This window comes from Lithobates pipiens, unplaced genomic scaffold (genome assembly GCF_037356315.1).
Source record: "Lithobates pipiens isolate NorthernLeopardFrog02 unplaced genomic scaffold, aLitPip1_a1.2 Scaffold_23, whole genome shotgun sequence".
Taxonomy (NCBI): Eukaryota; Metazoa; Chordata; class Amphibia; order Anura; family Ranidae; genus Lithobates; species Lithobates pipiens.
The window spans coordinates 274062555-274083321 of NW_027507785.1; the positions used below are offsets into that span (position 1 = coordinate 274062555).

Below are 20767 nucleotides of genomic sequence, written 5' to 3' on the forward strand. Positions count from 1 at the left end.
AATGTGAAGAGTTGTCCACTCTGAGCCTTATGAGGACTTGTTTATCTGGAGGGGTTTCCATCACCTGTAGCACTGACTTTGTTTCGTTTGTTAACCAGATGTGTGTTGAAATTATCAGATTGTACCATAAAAATTCACACTGGAAACATTTTCACCCTACAAAATCCACAAGGGGGCAGGTTAGACTTCAGCTATGAAGTCCCATCATATGCTTTTTGTGGTGCTTTTCCTAAACTGAAAGTAAATTGAGTGAATTTTATCACAGTTACAATGTTTGCTGGATAGTTTAAATGGCTCTTTCACTTTTGATTTGACTTACTCATTATTATTGGCTTTGGTCCAGATCTGGCAGACAAATCCAACAAAGGCCTCTGTGTAAAAATTATGTTTTGACCATTCCCTCCTATTTTTTCTGTGAAAGAAGAATTGTAAAAACATTATCATCCATGAGTGTGACAAAAATGAGATCTGGCAAACTGTGCACTGCCATCATTTCATTTTTCCCCAAAATGTGAAAGTCAGTACCAGAAATGGTCAGATTTTTGTCTGTGGTGGGCAGCCAGAGAGGTTGACCCATTCTGATAAGCCGCAGATGAGCTTGAAGCACTTTTGACAGAACATAGACTCACTAAGCCCACGTACACACGGTCGGAGATTTTGCCAACCGAATCCGGTGGATTTTGCCCGTCGGATTTAGTCCGACGGATTGTGTCCGAAACTGTTGCATACACACGGTTGGGCCAAGTTGGCGAAAAATCAGATCTTTCAGAACGTGATGACGTAATTTCGTTACGATGGGACTACATTCAGGCTAGTAGCCAATAGCTTTGATGTAGGAATTTGATCTGAGCATGCGTGGCACTTGGTCCGATCAAAATGCTCTACACATGATCGGATTAGGTCCGTTCGGCCCAGTTGGTTGGGAAATATTTCCAACATGTTGGAAAATTGGGTCGGACGGAGATTCGGACGGAATCAGTCTGATGCATACCACACACAGTCGGATTATCTGACGACACGGTCCGATAAGACTCATTCCGACAGATTCTCCCACCGTGTGTACAAGGGCTAAGAGAGAATGCTGCAATGTCCGACCTAAACCACCATTTGCTGAGCCTTGTCATAAACAACCAGGTTGTAAAACAACCTGGAGAGAGGTTTTAGTAAACACACATTCCGATTTTTTTATTTTTTATTTTTTATGTCAAGAGCCAAATTCCATTAATTTTGCATAATTCTTACTATGATGGTGTTACCTTCATAAACAAAATAGTTACATTAATGTATGAAAAGATGCCAATGATTTGGACATCAACCACGCCTGACTTACAAAAGTCAGGCTAATAAAACACATTAGAACTCCTAAGCAAAATATGCATATGATCTACAAATCTTTATTTTATTCTGTGCAATATTGCGTTGGTTGCCCGATAGGAAAACCTTGTCAGATGGAAGTTAATATATTTTGAATAGTTGACCTCTGAATCTTAAGAAAATACTCCTGAGCCCCTTCAGCACACCCCTCATAACCTTCGCTTGGGTGTGTTAATTCTGTGACACCCTCTCCAGAGATCAGAAATAACGGTGTCAGCTCTCATTTTTCATCAACACTACTAAGGATAATGAGAAAGACAAGTTCCTGAAAGCCATTGACTGTGATAAATCAGATTGAACCCTGTGCAGTGAAATGAACCCTGTTTTGTAATCTTTTTTGTAAATATTTTCTTTCTTCTGTGCGCCTTTTCATTAAAATGCTATTTTCAAACCAATAAGCTGAAACCCGGAATGCTCTAATAAGAGCTTTCGCCTTTGTGATGGGCTACAGTGATTTAAAACTCTGTTACATTCCTGTCTGGACTTGTCAGCAAGTGTTAAATACATTTCTTAAAGGTCAGAATTTAACAGAACAACAAATGCTGGGAACGGTGTGCATTTCTGTTAGGACACATTGGGGTTGATTTACTAAAACTGGAGAGTGCAAAATCTGGTGCAGCTTTGCATACGAACCAATCAGCTACCATTTTTTTTGTCAAAGCTTAAAGTGGTTGTAAACCCTTACAAACCACTTTGACCTACAGGTAAGCCTAGATTAAGGCTTACCTGTAGGTCCAAGAAATATCTCCTAAACCTATATGGTTTAGGAGATATTTGCCCGAAGACAGGCACCGCTGTCTACGACGCATGCACCGTAGACAGCGGCGTGCAGGCGCACTGAGCGCGGCATTTCCAACAATGGAGCTGCCGCGCGTGTCGGCTCCCGTGCGCATGCGTGGGAGTGACGTCATTGCGGCTCCACCGAATGACAGCAGCGGAGCTGCGAGACCCCACCGAAAAGATGGATGCGCCAGACTACAGGGGACAGCGGTGACATCGCTGGCTCCTGTGTCAGGTAAGTGACACATAATGGGCTACTATGCGATGCATAGAAGTCCATTATGCTTTGCCTTTGCAGGGAATGAAAGAGGAAGTAAACCCATCAGGGTTTACTTCCTCTTTAATTGAATAAGCAAAAGTTAGAAGCTGATTGGCTACCATGCACAGCTGCACTACATTTTGCACTCTCCAACTTTAGTAAATCAACCCCATGGTGGTAACTACAGTTTATGTATAGGTTAACTTGCCTCAGTAACAATCAACTTCAGTCTGTTGGTACTAAGATTGTTGTCCCAGAACAGGAAAATTCCTGCACAGCATGGCATCTAAAAATGCAATTGACACAATGGGTATTAGAAAACATAAAAAAATAAGAAAAAATGAAAACAATTTGCAAAGTTATTTGTGCATAAAATGCCTATTTTGTGCACAGAATTCAGTGTATTTACAGGCCCTGTTAGGATAGCATGATGCAGAAACAACACATTAGGCTTAATTCACAAAAGTATAATGCATGGATGATTTTCAATATTGTGTGTTGTTTGCTTGTTATGATGGAAAATTGATTTTGTAATTCCCTATAGGCATTACCTCACAGATTAATAATTATGTATTACAATTTCTGCACAAATGGTAATATATTGATATTTTCTTTCGTATTTTGACAAAAAAAAGTTGATTCATATGGATTTTAAGCAGGTCACTCACTACTCCTTAAATTAAAGGAATAGTAGTTTTTAACATATTTTTTTATTATTATAGCAAGGGTAAAAAAAAAAATTATAAATATTTTACTTTTTACTTAAGGTGTTGCATGTTGATATTTTACATTCATCTTTTGAGCCAGACGGTAGAGCTTTATGATTCCTCCACTTCCATAAGCAGCCCTTTAGTTGATGAAATGCTTTTGTTTACATGTTGAATATCACAAGCTGAAATGTTACTACAGTAGTGGATTATGTATTCTAGTGAATCAATTCTTACCAGATTGCTTAGTCTAAAATTTCAGTAAGACTAAAGCTAGCCATACACTGTTGGCCCATGGACCTGAATGAGAGAACTTTGAAACACGTACGACCAGCTTAATGGAGTCTTAGTGCAGGTGGACATTGCTCTACTTTTTGTTTAGGCAACCTAAAATCCTTTGAGAGTCCTTTGCCATGTATTAAATGTAACCATTTGCTGCCCACCTAACTGGGAAAATTCATTACTATACATTACGTACTGGGGTAATGGCTGCAGCTAGATGCCGCTGGTCTTTCAGGTAAACGTGGTTCGAGTGGCACATTTGTTGCTGGATCACCTTAAGAAGAGGCAAGAGGGGTCACCCTTCCGGTGGTTCCCAGGCTTACCTCAGGAATTAGTAACTCCAGGAACCGTTGCAACGCTGGTGGCAGCTGGGGACAGATGTAAGCAAAGGAAAGATGGCCTCCACCCTCCACTCATCTCTATGGCTTAGGAGGATAGGTGTGACGTCATGACCTAATTTCCAGTTTCCAATTCATGTAAACAAGGCCATTTTTTTTTAAAGCGAACGATCAAACTTTTTTTTATCTTTAGCTTTTAACCTCCCTGGCGGTATGATTATTTCAGATTTTAGGTGCTGAAAGTGGTATCATTATTTTGCATGGAAATATGGCGTTTTATATTGTAGGCCTGTAATTCTTAGAAATAACTCACTTAAATCTGTCCAAACAAGAGTCTAGTAGACATCCTGTGTATGATAAAGTTTGAAACACAAAATCATAAATTATAATGTAATAAATAACTATAAATAATTATAATACTATAATAATAAAAAAAATATTCAATAATGTAACCAAATCAAAAACACTGACATTTTCTCAGTTGCAGACTTGTCGCTGTTATTACTTTTAGAGTTTGATGATGAATTTCCCCACGAATCACTATCTCTCAATTCTGCAAGTGATTCTAATTTATTATCACTGTTTTCTAGCTGGTCTAAAAGCACTTTTGATGTAAACTGACATTTTTTGGTTGCTATGGACAATCTCCAGTTTCCTGGCAGAAAGAATTGTATTTATAATATAAAACTGCATGCAGGACACTGGACAAACCACTAGGGATAAAGGGGATGTGTAATTATTTGATACAGTACTGTGATCTGTAAGATTACAGTATACTGTATCCATACTGTATTTTTTACTTTTTGAATTTGGCGCCAAACTCCGTCCCCTTGTGTCGCACTGTGACAGATCGAGCAAGACACGCGGCTCATAGATCACAGCGGGGAGACATCGCAGGATCCAGGGGACAAGGTAAGTAACATCTACATGGATCCTGCGATGTGATCTGGCTCGAGGTTATCTCTTTTGGTACTGAAATCTTACCCAGAGCCAGACTCGGAAATACTGCCGGGAGGTTAAGGGTAGAGGAAAGATTTGGGCTTTTAGACTCCAGATCTCTCCATAAAGAGGACCCTTTAATGCTGTATTGTTATTGCAAGGGGTGTCTACTGTACATGCCTTGTGATAGCAATAAAAGTGTATTTTTTTTTTAAAAGGGACAGTGTAAAAATGTAAACATTTTTTTTTAAAGACCCCCTGTTCTCGCATGCTCGTGTGCAGTGGCAAACACATACATAGGTCACTCCCACATATGTAAGCGGTGTTCACACCACACATGAGAGGTATTGCCGGCGAACATCATATTGAGAGCAATAACGCTAGCACTAGACCTCCTCTGTAAGTCTAAACTGGTAACCTGTAGACATTTTTAAAGCATCGCCTTTGGAGATTTTTAAGCACCGTGTTTTGGTACTATTCCTTGAGCATGCACAATTTTAAAGCATGACATGTTAGGTATCTATTTACTCGGCATAACATCATCTTTCATATTTTTACAAAAAAAAAATATATATATTGTGGTTTTTGTCTTTTTTTATTCATCAAAATGTATTTTTTCTCCAAAAATTGTGTTTGAGAAACTACTGCACAAAAACTGTGCAACATAAAAATCTACAACGACCACCATTTTTTTTTTCTCTAGGGCTTCTGCTAAAAAATAAATATATAATGTTTGTGGGTTCTAAGTAATTTTATAACAAAAAAAATATAAAATAAAATACAGATATTACTTGTAAACAAAGAATGTCAGAAAAAGGCCTGGTCAGCAAGTGTTATAGCAAAGATTTAATAACTGTATAATAAAAATAGACAGATATAAATGAACAATGAAATGAAACCTAGTAACATTAAAAAATAAAACAATACAAACAAAATTGATCCAACACCATTAAAATACCCCTTTAAAATACCACTAGCTTCAGGCTGATAAGAGTACAAGAAACAGATCTTCTTGAGACGGTGATAAAATAAAACAGTGGGTTAAATTCACTAAGCTATAATGACATGTATTTGCCATAATAAAAACTACTTTCAGCAGTGTTGGCAAATGAGAACTGAAAGTAACAGTCACATCAAAAAGATTTGAAGAACATTAAGTAAATAGTTGCAGATCACATCACACTGTACTAGCAAATTATATAAGGCAGCAACAACAAATTATATCACATCGCAACGGCGGATTATATCACCCAGCAATACTATTTTGGACTTCAGTATCACATTATAGTAAAAGCATACAGTATAATGATACCAAAGCAATGTATATTAACTAGAAACATCAATTTATCACACTGCAAGTACACAATATTTGACAAAGTAGCTAACCCGCAGCCTTCAGTTACTCTACATTCTACCAGCATCAACTCCCCTAATGTAAAAGCCCCTTTAAAAATCACCCCCTTATTATACAACCCCTCTTAAATCTATTCCCTCTTATAAAAGCCCCCATAAATTAATGATCAGAGTAAAAACCACTCTTGCTTTATTGGTGGTTGTACTACAACATAACAAGAATAAAGAGACTGCATTTCCATTTCTTTTTAGTGTAAATGTAGTGTAGGCCAACAACAGGACTGTTTTTTTTGTTTGTTTTTTATAAATTCTTTTATTTAAAAAATATGAGATATTACAACTCAATAAAACATATAAGAGGCATTTGTGACAATCAATAGTTATATATGCAATGTTATAAAAAAACACAACATAACTTGTAAGTACACAAGGAACAATGAAGTAATATAATATTATTAATAAGGAAAGTGAAAGTTAGAGTTTGGAACCCCTGATCCAACCAAGACAAATAATTGGTCCTAACATATAAAAACATCATATAAGTGTCTAAAGATGTAAACCAATAATGAACAAGGCTAAGCCTAAATTTACTAAAGACAAAGCGTGAAGGTTGGTGTTTTACTAAAAGAATTAAGATACTGCAGAAGATAAAGAAGTGTAAAATTGAACAACAGCATAACAATTTAATTAGGGATGATAGGTCTTACTATTTTATATCCATGGGGATAGGGTTTGTTAACTGTGAGTGATATAATGTGAAGTGGCTGAGGTTTACACAGTTCTTCCACTCAGTTACAAAAACAGGTGGTCACTAATAAGTAAATGCTTTGTGCATCCCAAATTTTGCATTGGTGGCCAGCGTGGGATCCCCCATTTCATTGGCGGTCAGTGTTAATAACCCAGTTATGCTGAGGTCCATTGTTAATGTCCATGTTACATTAAAACTCCTTGAAATGTAGAAGTAACATTGGTGTAGTGAGTCAGTGAAAAAGGACCTCCTTACATTGATGACCATTGGGTAATGAGCCCCCTTACATTGATGTTAATAGGAGTTGTGCCTACTTACTTTGGCAGTTGTGGGAGAAGAGCCAACATTGGTTATCAATGGTAACCGATCATAGTTGTTGGTGATTGCTTACCCGAAGCAGGCAAAAGCAGAAGAAAAGCAAGGGGTAACTTCATTTTTAACTTGTGTTTACTTAACCCCCCTGACGGTATTCCCGAGTCTGACTCGGGGTGGATTTTTTATACCAAAAGCGGTATCCCCGAGTCAGACTCGGGACAGCGTCGCTGGATCCAGGAGGAGGTTTACTTACCTTCTCCTTCGGATCCAGCGTTGTCTCCCCGCTGTACGAGCGAGCCGTATCTCGCTCGATCTATCACATCGCCGATCTCCGTGCCCTGCGAGCGCTGCGACGCACGGGCACGGAGATCGGCGCCAAATTCAAAAAGTGAAACAAACAGTAAACATACAGTATAATGTAATCTTACAGATTACATTACTGTATGTAAATATTTCACATCCCCGTTGTCCCTAGTGGTCTGCCCAGTGTCCTGCATGCAGTTTTATATAATAAAAACTGTTCTTTATGCCTGGAAACTGGAGATTGCCCATAGCAACCAAAACTGTCACTGTACATCAAAAATGATTTTAGACCAGCTAGAAAACAGCGATAATAAATTAGAATCACTCGCAGAATTGAGGGATAGCGATTTGTGGGGAGATCCGTCATCAAATACTGAAAAGTAATGACAGTGACAATTCTGCAACTGAGCAAATTTCAGTGTTTTTGATTTGATTACATTATTGAATAATTTTTATTATTGTTATATTATTATTTGGTACAATTATTTATAATTATTTATTATATTATAATTTATGATTTAATTTTTCAAACTTTATCATACCTGGGATGTCTGCTAGACTCTGGTTTGGACAGATTTAAGAGAGTTATTCCTAAGAATTGCAGGACTACAATATAAAACGCCAAATTTTCATGCAAAATAATGGTACCACTTTTAGCACCTAAAATCCGAAATAATCGTACCGCCAGGGAGGTTAAAGTACCTAGGCCAGTTTCCAGCTTCAAAGATCCTGGGACACATTAGAGGCAGTGATTGTTCTTTGAATATAATAAGCCCCAGAACCTTGGAAGTCCATGTGCAGCTCCAAAGGAAGGTGGTCGGTTCACCCCTTGTTCAGCCTTTTTCATCCAGGACAAACAGCAGTCACTGAGCTTTGCATATACTACCCATGCACTAATAAATAGAACAAAGAAGATCATTGTATCAAATTATTATTTCAGTAGAGGGTAATGTGACCCCTCTTGAGTCTAATCTCCCACTTAATATAAAACCTGATGCCAGCCATGCCATGTCTATTTAAACCCACTTGTGTAAATAAACATATCCAAACAAAATCAATATCCTTATTAAACTGTAAGCAGCGAGTCCATTAAGGGTGTCTTTGTTTTGTGGAATGATATTGTATTGCAAAGCAAACAGAATCAAGGCTAATGGAATGATTTTTCTAGGTTGCTGAACTTCAGACTGCTGAGTTGCTATCTGTACTCTGCTTGTATCTGTCTGCCTTTGTTGTTCAATATATCACTGGGGCATTTTTGATTCAAGAGGTGATTAAAGGCACCCCTGGATATTAGACGACAGTCTCTTTATCTGTCCAGTTTCAGTATCAATTCAGTGTCCATGGGGCCGTTTTCAACAGCCCTGAACGAGTATATTTGAGGAACTAAAAAATTAGCTAGGTTAGAACATTTTCCAGTTTGGAGTGGTCTGTGAATGGCTCCCTCTTCCAAGATAGCAAGCAATTGTGCTGCAGGTTTGAAAATGATTTGCTAAGCTATTGCTTGACTTGCCAGGCTTCACAAGTTTGTTTCACAATTGCAGCAAGTCTACTTTGCATGACTCCAGATCAACTTTCTTTGCAAACATTCTGCTGTCTACTGCAAGTTCTGGTTCAGTTATGTTGTGCAACAGTCATCCCACCACAGAGGTCACTGTGGCTGAATTTTCATGCTGTAGATTTGCAGAGATCTTGCTGTAGACTCACCACTGCTACTTTGCTCTTGCTAGGGACTTGCCATGCAAATGTGATACAAATTGGAAAAGTGTCAACTTGAACTTGTGCTTCAACTGCTCTGCAAGTGTTACCAGTGAAAATGTGTAGCAAGTTAACAAGACTTACAATTCAACATTGCCACAAATTTGTGGCAAGTTATCCTTGCTATCTGGGTCACTCCTCCATTGCTCTAAACAGGAGTGTGCATGTGACTGGAATAATCCTCTTTAAGGGAGAGATTGGTTCATGAGTTGTTGTGAAATGGTTGGTTCGTTTCTCCCCATGTCCAAACAATTTGTGATGTCTGTGATCAGCAAACATAGCCTTCGTCTAAATTCCACTGTTTTATGTTCAGTGCAAAACTCTAGTAATTGCTATATCAGTAGCTTTGGAAAATATTCTTTGTTAAATACTCTAGCAATGCCAACTTATTTTGGAGTTGGAATCAAGGAGCGTCCATTAGAAAAGTTCCACCCGGGTGGTGGTTTATAGTGCTGGTAAGATTTAACAGTCTTTATCAAGCCTTCATGTAGATCTCCTATTGCATCTTATCATGATTTTAACATCACAGGTCAAGCCCTGAGGAATGGAAGCTCTTTACTGCAAAATGCATTGGCTATATTTGATGGTCTTAACCAATGAATGTTTCAAGAAGTCCTCAACCACCCTAGAGCTCATCTGCAAAGGGCTCTTTTTGTTGCAATCAGAGCCGTGGTTGCCTAGGACCAAAACAACCTACGCCATAGCTTCATTATGAATTGGCTCCTTTGAAAGAAGACACGTTCCATTTTATATTCATGAAGATGCAAGGATTGGAAGTAATGGACTTTTCAGGCATATTTTTCTTTTTTTTTTAAAACAACATTAATTCATTTTTCAAATCATTGATAAGAAAGACTAGCACAAATATAAAACACAATTACATCAGTGAATGTGATTTAAAACATACATTAAGAAAATTTTTTTTTGAGAGAAAAGGAGTCTGAGCAGGCCAGATACCACGACCCAATGTTTGTAAATACAACAAAGGAGAAAACCCCTGGGACTTTAACGGTATCGAATCAAAAAATATTTGCAAAAAATTTGAAATAAAATATTACAATTTTATTCATAATATACACAATTATAAATTAAACATTCATAAAAACAGTGATTTGACATCAATTTGCAAGAACAAGCATATTGGCATTTAATCACATTTTCCATTCACCAAACAAGAACAAGGCGTCTGACGTCACCGCCGAGCTGCGCGCAGATTCCCCAGCCCCTCCTTGGCCCTTTTTCTCCTTTGTTGTGATTTAAAACATGTCTCAGTGACCAACCATACAGTCCAGAGTTCAAATTGAACCTCAGTGGACTGGGTTCACAGGCTACAAAGGTTCTCTAAGTGTACCAGTGACCCCAATAGGTAGCATATGTGTATATGAGATGTCCTAAACACTTGTCATACTACAATCATAAATAGAGGGGTTAATAAAGCCAAACCAGAGTAAATCAAATCTGCTTAATGTTCAAGAAGTACAGTTGTACTCAAAAATTTGCATTCCATGGCAGAAATTGTGAAATTTTGGCATTTATATTGAAAATATGACTTATCATGCCAAAAAACTGTCTTTTATTCAGGGGTAGTGATCGCATAAAGCCATTTATTATCACATAGCTTTTTTGGTTCCTTTTAAAATCATAATGATAACAGAAATCACCCAAATGGCCCTGATGAAAAGTTTACATACCCTGGAATGTTTAGCCTTGGTACAGACACAGAAGGTGGTACACACAGGTAAAATGACTATTAAAGGTGATTTTCCCACATTTGTGGCTTTTTAAATCGCAAGTAGTGGCTGTGTATAAATAGTCAATGAGTTTGTTAGCTCTCACATGGATGTACTAAGTAGGCTAGATACTAAGCCATGGGGAGTAGAAAAGAACAGTAAAAGACCTGCATAACAAGGTAATGCAACTTAACAAAGATGGAAAAGAATATAAAAAGATATCCAAAGCCTTGAATATGCCAATCAGTACTGTTCAATTATTTAATAAGAAGTGGAAAATTTGGGGATCTTTTGATACCAAGCCAAGGTCAGGTAGATCAAGAAAGATTTCAGCCAGTACTGCCACAGGGATTGTTCGGGATACAAAGAAAACCCCACAGGTAACCTCAGGAGAAATACAGGCTGCTCTGGAAAAATATGGTGTGGTTGTTTTTAAGGAGAACAATACGATGATACTTGAACAAAAAAAGCTGCATGGTCAAGTTGTCAGAAAGAGGCCTTTACTGCAGAAGTTCCACAAAAAGCCTGGTTACAATATGCCCAACAACACCTTGACTTGCCTCATTTGGATTTTTTGTGACATTGGCACAGTAAAGGCATCCTTCTGGCAGCTCAACCATGCAGCTCTTTTTTGTTCAAGTATCGTCGAATTGTGCTAATTAAAAACAACCACATTGTCTTTTTGGAGAGCAGCCTGTATTTCACCTGTGGTTACCTGTGGGTTTTTCTTTGTATCCTGAGCAATTCTTCTGCCAGTTGTGGCTGCAATTTTTCTTGGTCTATCTGACCCTAGCTTGGTATCAAAAGAGCTCTACATTTCCACTTCTTAATAAGGGATTAAACAGTACTGACTGGCATATTGTCAGGAACTTGGTAGGAGACCGAGATGCCGGGAGGGCTCCCCTTGCGGCAGAGTGCAGCACAACCCTGAAGAAGACACAGGGATGCGGTGCCCACAGAAGCACGGGTTGCCTGGTAGTAGCAGCTGGTGCCAGGAACTTGGTAGAGCAAAGTCCCTGGAGGCAGATGTGCTTAAGAGGTCCAGAGGAGAGGGCCAATGGAAGTCCAGTAGCAGAATCAGAAGCCAGGCCAGGGGTCAAACATGATAAGTCCAAGATCAGAGCCACAAGTCCAGGTACAGCAGACAAGAATACACAGAATCCGTTAGCCAGGCCGGGGTCAGATGCAGTAAGCAGGCAGGAGGAAGTCAGATGCAAGCCAGTAGGTTAGAGCCAGTAGCTCAGAAGGAGCAGGTCAAACAAGCCGCGTCGGTGCACAGGAGATCGGGTAACAGGAATCATAAACACAGGTATACAGGGAAAGTGGATGATAATCCAGCGATGCGGCACTATCAGTGGAATGTTTAAATAAACAAGGCGCTTGTGTCACGGCGCGCCTGCGCCGCTGTGTACGCACGTTTACGTGACCAATGGTGTTGTTGCGCACACGCATTCGCCCGATCGCAGTGCTGGGTGTCCCTCTAATTGCGCATCCGAGTGCGCTGATGGAGTCAGCGCGACCTTGCCTGTGCTGGTTCACTAACCTTGCGGAATTGCGCATAAGGATGCGCCTATTTCCCTGACACATATTCAAGGCATTGGGTATCTTTTTATATCTGTTTCATCGTTATAAAGTTCCATTACCTTGTTACGCAAGTCTTTTGACTGTTCTTTTCTACCTCCTCGTAGCTCAGTGTTTTAGCCTGCCTATTGCATCCATGTGAGAGCTAACAAACTTATTGACTATTTATACACAGATACTAATTCTGATTTATAAAGCCACAAATGTGAGAAATTAACCTTTAATTGCCATTTTAAACTGTAGTGACCTTGCAAGCACCCAGAAGTGGCGGGTAGTACGCAAACACCCGCACTTCCGGGCCATGTCTTCTGCATGCACGGCATTGGCTGGATGTGCATGCAGGAGCAGAAGTGACGCCGTGGACTGCTGGAAGTTTTGGGTGGAACGCAAACACACCCACGCATCCTGGCGGTTTGAACGGCGTGCGGTTCATTCCGGGCTTCTGGCGGTCTTTCAGTATACAGGCCGTATATTAGCTACGATCTGGTGTTTTTTTTTTCTCTATACCCCTCTTCCCATTCACCTGCAGGGACTGTGAGGTTAAGGTAAGAGGTGCCTAATTATATTGGGGCGATGTATCCTCTTAGCATTCCCAGCTTGCAACACACCTTTGAATCTTGGATGGGGTTGTTCTTTCCTAACAGAAGATAGGTTTGGGCTATATTAGACTTGTTGGGAGGTGCTAGTCTACACAGATGGGTGTGACCCATTTGGGTGGGTGTCGCTTGGTGCATGGACACGTGGATACATATAGAGGGATTAAAGAGAGACGAGCCATTGTCCATTTAGACTCTGATGAAAAGGGTGCACCCTTGAAACGCGTCAGCCATTTGGGATATCGTCTGATCCCCTCAACATCTGGTCCAGTGCTTAGAGACACAGTCTCATCAATTGACAAGCCTTATTTACATGCTTGTTTGTGAGTAGAAACATTGTTTTTATGCTTTTGATAAAATTCTACCATTGGTAATGTGCAAGGTCAGTGCGCCCTTCCTTTTTTATTTTTGTAAATAGATATTCTTCAGGTTGTAAATAGGGTGGGTATTCACTTTCAAACATTTCTCCTGGCTCTGTAGATGTCAAGTGTCCAACGGACCCTAATATTTATATATATATATATATATATATATATATATATATATATATACACAGACGTTCAGTGAGACACTTCTCTTAAAAACCTTTAAAAGTGAATGCCCACCCTACTTACAATCTGAAGGGGATCTATTTACCCCACACTAAATGTATATGTCTATATGTCTATATATGTCTATATATTTAAAGTGATGCATACATTTATGGTGCTATATAAATATCTGTAATAAATAATAAGCAATTGACCTATAAAAAATTATGGGAGATAAAAGGCAGAGATGGGTCAATAAGGTTGTGTGGGCCCTTAAGTGCTAGAGCTTTGACAAATCAGATTGGTGTAGCATAGGGGAATTGAAAGTTGATGCCTGTAGATGTACACACCTCTATGGGGCCCACACTTTATACCTGACTTTGTTTTGGTAAAGTAATGCCACGTACACACGACCGGACTTTCTGGCAGACTAGGTCTGACGGTCTCCCCAACGGACTTTCGGCGGAGTTCCCGACAGGCTTTACGAACAAACGGACTTGGCCACACACGCAACAAAAGTCAAAACAACGACAAAAGTCCGTTCGTTTTGAACATGATGACGTAAGATGGGACTAAAAAAGGAAGTTCAATAGCCAGTAGCCAATAGCTTCCCTTGCGTCGCATTTGGTCCATCGGACCAGCATACAGACGAATGGTTTTCCCGATAGGAATTGAGCTCGTCGGACAGATTTGAAACATGTTCTATTTCTAGGTCCGTTGGATTTTTTTAACTATTGGATTAGCCCCCACACGATCGGATTGTCGGACAGACTGATTCCGTCGGACCTAGTCTGCCGGAAAGTCCGGCCGGGTGTACGTGGCATGAGTCACCTTAATAAATTATACTGAAAACAATATTAAAATAGATTGACAACAATTATGGAAATGGAGTTTTATATCTTCAAATATTTTTTACCAATGCATTAACCAATTGTATCCAAAGCTCGTTGGCTTCAAAATGTATTTCCCCCATAATGAAAGCAGCACAGGTGTAACAATTAGTAACTTTTCTAAGAAGCTCAGCAAATGTTTCGTTTCTTTTTTTGTAGAGAATTGGAATGGATGACTTGTCAGGCTCAGTGCTTTTCAGCACAGCAGTGGAAACATGTATTTTTCTCATTATAGCGGACCTAAAGTAAATTTACCAAGGCATGGTCTCATGGGGGGCTCCAAAACACAGCCAGATGTGCAAAAAAATCTTACATTCTTAAAATGAAATGGATCCTCAGCACTTCCCGGACACAGGCAGTGTAGTCATCTAACTACCTTCAAGATGCATCTTGGGAGATTGATGATGCCAGGGATCCTCTGTCTAACCTGTCCAGAACTCCTTCTCTGTTTTGCAAGAAGCCAGCTTTTAAAAAAACTCTGCATCCCCTGACTTCCTTTAATCCATTCATGAAATTCATTATAATTCAGTAAAAAGAAGTTAAAATGTCAGTAATTATGAGTAAAGCATCTGTAGGTACACGGTAACGGTGCAACTCTGTGCAGTTGGCTTTTCTGGTCTCTGCCCAATTTTTGTACAATCATTGGGGGTTGACCTAATAAAGACAAATAGGCTGCTCACTTTGCAAGGGACATTGCACTGTGCAAGCTAATTTTTCTTTGTGAATGTGGTGAAAAATCACTTTGTAAAGAATACCCAGTCACAAGCAAGAAAACGTAGAAAAACAGCATTTTTTTCTTGCACATGATTGGATGATAGACGTCAACAAAGCTTCACATCATCCACTAGGGGCTCTGGGGAAAATCCCTTTGCAAAGTGAAAAGTCTGTTTGCCCATCTAATAAAAGATGATGTAATGCTAGTAAAAAACTATGTGCGGCGCTTTGGATAAGATATATTTGTCTGGAAAATGGAAAATGCACAACCAGAGAGAAGCCGCATATGCCATTTTATGTAACAGCATCATGGCACTGGTATCCTCAAGCAAGAAAGAGATGTTACCATATGTTGTGGACTACTCCTGTATAGCATCAATGGGTTTAGAAGTACTCAGGAGTCTTGATAGATTCCTTCTGCTAAATGGCAGTAGCAGAGTTAGTTCTTTAAAGTAATATTAAAGGTTATTTTTTTTATTTTTTTTTAATGGTTCAATGGTTTTGCACAGAACAGCTCCAATCCTCTACTTCCTGGATCCCCCGCCAGCACTCTTGGCTCCTCCCTCTTAACCAGTGTCCCCATAGCAAGACTGGTATGTGCTGGCTCCCGAGCCCCGCTCTATGCATCCATAAGACACATACTGCTGCGGCTCGCCCCCACCGCCCGCTCTCCCCTTATTAACTTAATGACCGTGATTGTCTCAGCCAATGAAGAGAGAGAGAGACACAGGATAGCTGAGGCTCCCATGCAAATCACTGGATTGAGAGGGGGTTCAGGTGAGTATTAGGGGGGCTGTGGGGGGGGGGGAAGCACACATAAAGGTAAAAAATCTTCAGCCTTTACAACCACTTTAATAAAAACAGCGCTGCATGACCTTGGGCATCCTTTCATTAAAAGAAAAGAGATATAGTAAAACCTTGGTTTGAGAATAACTTGGTTTGAGAGCATTTAGATCCCTTTCCCTTAACGAACTGACCAGTGCCCCTCTGAAAAGCACCTTGGTAATTGTATGCTGGAGGTCCCAGGCCTCACCTGCCCATCTTGCCTCCTACAATCCTCCCCAGGCCAGTTCAGGAAAGTCCAGATGATACCCTGGTCTACTCTTTACAGCTACTTCCCGTTTCTTGAAAATAGGACCATCCCAGCCGGGATGCCTGGTTTATTCCCCAGGGTTTCTCGGGCAAGTTGATGTGTGTGAACCATCTGGCACTGGGGCCTCTGAAACCCCAGACCTTCAGGTTAGGTTCCTGCTCTCCTGCTCTCCAGCACTGGGGCCTCTGAAACCCCAGACCTTCAGGTTAGGTTCCTGCTCTCCAGCACTGGGGCCTCTGAAACCCCAGGCTTTCGAGCCTGCTCCTTGGAGTTACATTTTTGATTCTTTCACTGGACTCAGTTTCTTCCCATACTCCCCAGAAAGCATGTGACCTCAGAATATATATATCAGTCCCGCCCCTGCCCATACAAATTAATGATTGGGCCAGGGCCATATACACTGCCTGCACTCCAGTCCCTGACCTGCCTTCTTTCCAGAACATTCTTAGGCAAAGCAAGGGAGGGTTTCCCAGGGCAGAGTACAGGTGGTCACACCCCCCTCTATTCTACTACTCCTCCCAAACCAAATTAAACCACTAGGCCTAAACAAACAGGGTAAGGCCCTGGCAATTTCACCTAACTCTTCCCTATTAGCACCCACCTAAAGGTGGTGGGCGCTACATGTGGATGAATATTTTATGGTTACACAACCTATCACATTGCTATAATCTTTTTATATAGGCTTTAACCTCCCGGGCGGTATGATTCAGTCTGGAATTAGGTGCTGAAAGCGGTACAATTATTTTGCATAGAAATCTGGCTTTTATTTTGTAGTCCTGTAATTCTTAGGAATAACGCTCTTAAATCTGTTCAAACCAGAGTCTAGCAGACATCCCGGGTATGATAAAGTTTATAATATAATAAAGAATAATAAAAATTATTCAATAATGTAATTAAATCCTAAAACACTGAAAAATTTACACTTTTTGGTTGCTATGGACAATCTCCAAATTCCAGGCAGAAAAAACAGTATTTATAATATAAAAGTGCATGCAGGGCACTGCACAGACCACTAGGGACAAAGGGGGTGTCTAATTTTTTAATACAGCACTGTAATCTGTAAGATTACAGTGCTGTGTGCGTTTTGTGTACTTTTACTTTTTTGAATTTGCCGCCGTTCTCCGCTCCCGTGTGCCGTAACGCCGCAGGGAACGGAGCTCAGCGGCATTTGGCACTGTGAATCGAGCGGAGGACAGCTCGATCACACAGCGCGGAGGACATCGCTGGATCCAGGGGACAAGGTAAGTAACTTTCCCCTGTGTCCTCCCTTGCATTGAGCGAAGCCATCCCGAGTCTGGCTTGGGGTTACCGCTCCTATCAGTAAATTCCTAACCTGAGCCAGACTCAGGATTACCGCTAGGGGGGTTAAACTGAAGGACTTATGAATAAATGGTTGTGGAAGGAACCATTTGAGTTTCCCTTATTTCTTTGCTTTGATATACAAGTGCTTTGGATTACAAGCATGTTTCTTGAACGAATTATGCTCACAATCCAAGGTTTTACTGTATTATGAAAATATGAATTGGCATGGAATGGATGGTAAATGCCAACATAGTTTACATGTTTCATTTTTACAGTCACAAGGTAAGCTTTGGAGATTCTTGAGGACTGTATTTGAAAATATCAGTATCATTTATGTAAACTCATTGATAGTTTTGGGCTACAACAGACTCCTTGATTAAAGGAGAGATGGATTTAGATTTTTTTAATGGGCACAACTCCACTTCTGTTCCAGTTTTGTTTGTCTTTTCTTTTTTTATGAACAAAGTGATATTAAACCCTCCGTTTAAAGTGATTTAAAGTGGTTGTAAGCCCACATGAAAAAAAAAGGACCTGCAAGACAAAGGCATAATGAGCTTGTATGCACAGCATACTAGCTCACTCAGGGGTCAAGTCCTGGAGAAAAAAGTGTGGGAACTCCCAGCCAAGATCCACTCCCCCACCAAAAAATAAATAAAAATGATACGCTCATATGCACAAACGCTTCAAAAGTGGTATTTTTCATCCAATTTTTGTATCATGTGCATGAAGCTTAACTGTTAGTACATAAAAAAAAAAAAAAAATCCTCAATAAACATAAATACGGTAATTCTCTGAATAATCAGCATTCAATCAATTGTGCTTCCATGCATTTGTGAACATCATGTTCTGATCTTTATTTGGGAATTTTATTTTGTATATAGAGTGTTTATGTAGTTTACACTTTTCATTGAACAGAGTTTGGATAACACAGGGTTAAACGGAAAGGTCATAAATTAAGTGCACATTATCTGGACAGAATGCTTGGGGAGATAGTGATGTGTTCCTACTTAGGAGATGTATGTTAGCTTGGGGGGCTGCAAACTCTGCAGGGCTTCAACACACACTTGCTGCTATTCCAACCCTTCACATATTTCCACATAAACTTCCCTCCTGGCATTAAACTTTGCCAGGTATTGTGCTCAGCTTACCACCCCAAACTGATGTTCCTCCCTCAGCTCACCTCTCTCCCTGCATGTCCTGTGAGCAGAATAGCTGTGCTCCTCCTCTGGGTTCTCTCATCATATGGCACTGAAGATAGAGGAGGGGGGGATTCAGTGGGACACACAGAGCAAGTATGCAGGAGACTGGGGGGGGGGGGGATGAGGAGACAGAAAATCAGGAGGACTAAATACAATCTCTTAGCAGCAGGGACCTGATCTACCCATCAGCTAGCTGTGATTGACAGGTAGATCGAAGCGGAAGCTGTCATGGGGCCCCCTAATGGCAATGCCTGAATGGTCAGGTGTGCAGCACTTACTATTGCGAGCTCTGTCGGCGGCTGCTGGTTTAGCACCTGCCACACAGCTCGCATACTTCAAAGTCTTGCAGGACATGGCTGCTAACGGGAACTGAGTTCCTGTTGTGGAAAAAGTACAGGAACTCCATTCCCATGCGTTCCCGCAGGACTTGAGCTGCTCACTATGTAATACTCACCTGAGATCGAAGCCCCTGCTGTGGTGCCCATACATAGCACTGGCCGGTGACATTTCTCCCTGGAGTTACTTCCAGGTATCGCTGCTCCGGCGCTGTGATTGGCCGGAGCTGTGATGATGTCACTCCCGTGCATGCGCGTGGGAGCCGCCGGTAATGGCACACTCACTGAAGCAAACAGCACGTACATGCCATTGCTTCAGTGTGCATGTGCCAATGACATCGGCACATGATAATACAGGGCATATCTCCTAAACCGTGTAGGTTTGGGAGATATCCGGTGTAGCTACAGGTAAGCCTTATTATAGGCTTACCTGTAGCAAAAAAGTGGATTGTAAGGGTTTACAACCACTTTAATCACTTACTGGGTATACAGCTTCGTTATCTTTTAATCCTTATTCCTGTTTAAGCTGATGCCATCACTGCTGCCCACTCTTTCATGGTGGGTCCTTTCACTTGTAGCATTTTATGAAATCACCCTTGCATACAGGGACTAGAGCTGTGTCTCCCTACACCAGCCTTTCCCAACTATTTTTCTCTATAGGGACCATCATTTTCAGAGGTCAGGAAGCCCCTGCTAAAGCTAAAGCTAAAAATGTTCCCTTATAGTAGAGGTCAAAATTCCCCTTTACAGACAACTAAAAAAGATCATTAGTGTCATGCCACTGGCGCTTTCGGAACTGGCCGAGATTCGAACTATCTATGGGCAGGCTAAATGTATCAAGTTGATCAACCAAGTTGCCTACCATTTTTGCATCATATTAGCCAGCCTGTCATATTAGCACCAGTAGCTGTTGTAACCGCTAGCAGTAATAACTGTGTTCTCCCAGTGGGGGTGGCTTCCCCCGCCCTCCTGCCAGGAGAACACAATGGCTCGGGAGGCATTCCCCTGTCAACACAGTCCGTGTTTGCAGAAAATAAATTTGCTCCATCTATGGCCAGCCTAAGAACATCAAATGGGAAGTCAATCAGCCACAGCTCAAGGAATACTGAACAACTAGAGGAACCTTAGGGTACCATGCAACCCTGGTTAAGAATGGCTTCTCTAGGTGGAAATTATTAAGAGAATGAGCTCACCTTGCATTGGGGAGAAAAGAGGAGTTCTGAATACAGCTCCTAGATTCTTCCAAGACACAAGGCCATTCCTGAGAATCAATGATAAAGGATGCTGCTGGAGCTAAAAAATATTATTGGTGCCATACTTCTGGCTTTTTCAAGTGGTATTGGTTCCAGAACTTTGTAGTCACCATCAAATGGAAGATCAAACAGCTATAGCAACCTTTTGGAGGGATCCAAGGGTACCACAGAGCCCTGGTTTGAGAATGGATGCCCTACACTGTGTGTATCACTAGAAGCACATAGCACAGTAACCTAGGATGAGAAGGCACTCCCATGCTCTTCCCTCCTAATCCCACTCCCCTTTCCAAGCTAACAGACTGGCTGCAGACTGCACTGATCACTGTTAAAAGTTCAAGGCAACAGCACTAAGAGAACAGGAGGGTTTAATATTACTGTAGGTCAGGAATCT

General features: G+C 40.7%; 1 protein-coding gene across 3 annotated transcripts in view; it reads left to right on the forward strand.

Moving 5' to 3' along the window:
- Positions 1-20767, forward strand: part of TNR (tenascin R) — an 835808-nt gene that overhangs the window by 581842 nt on the left and 233199 nt on the right. The gene's annotated exons all lie outside the window — the stretch shown is intronic.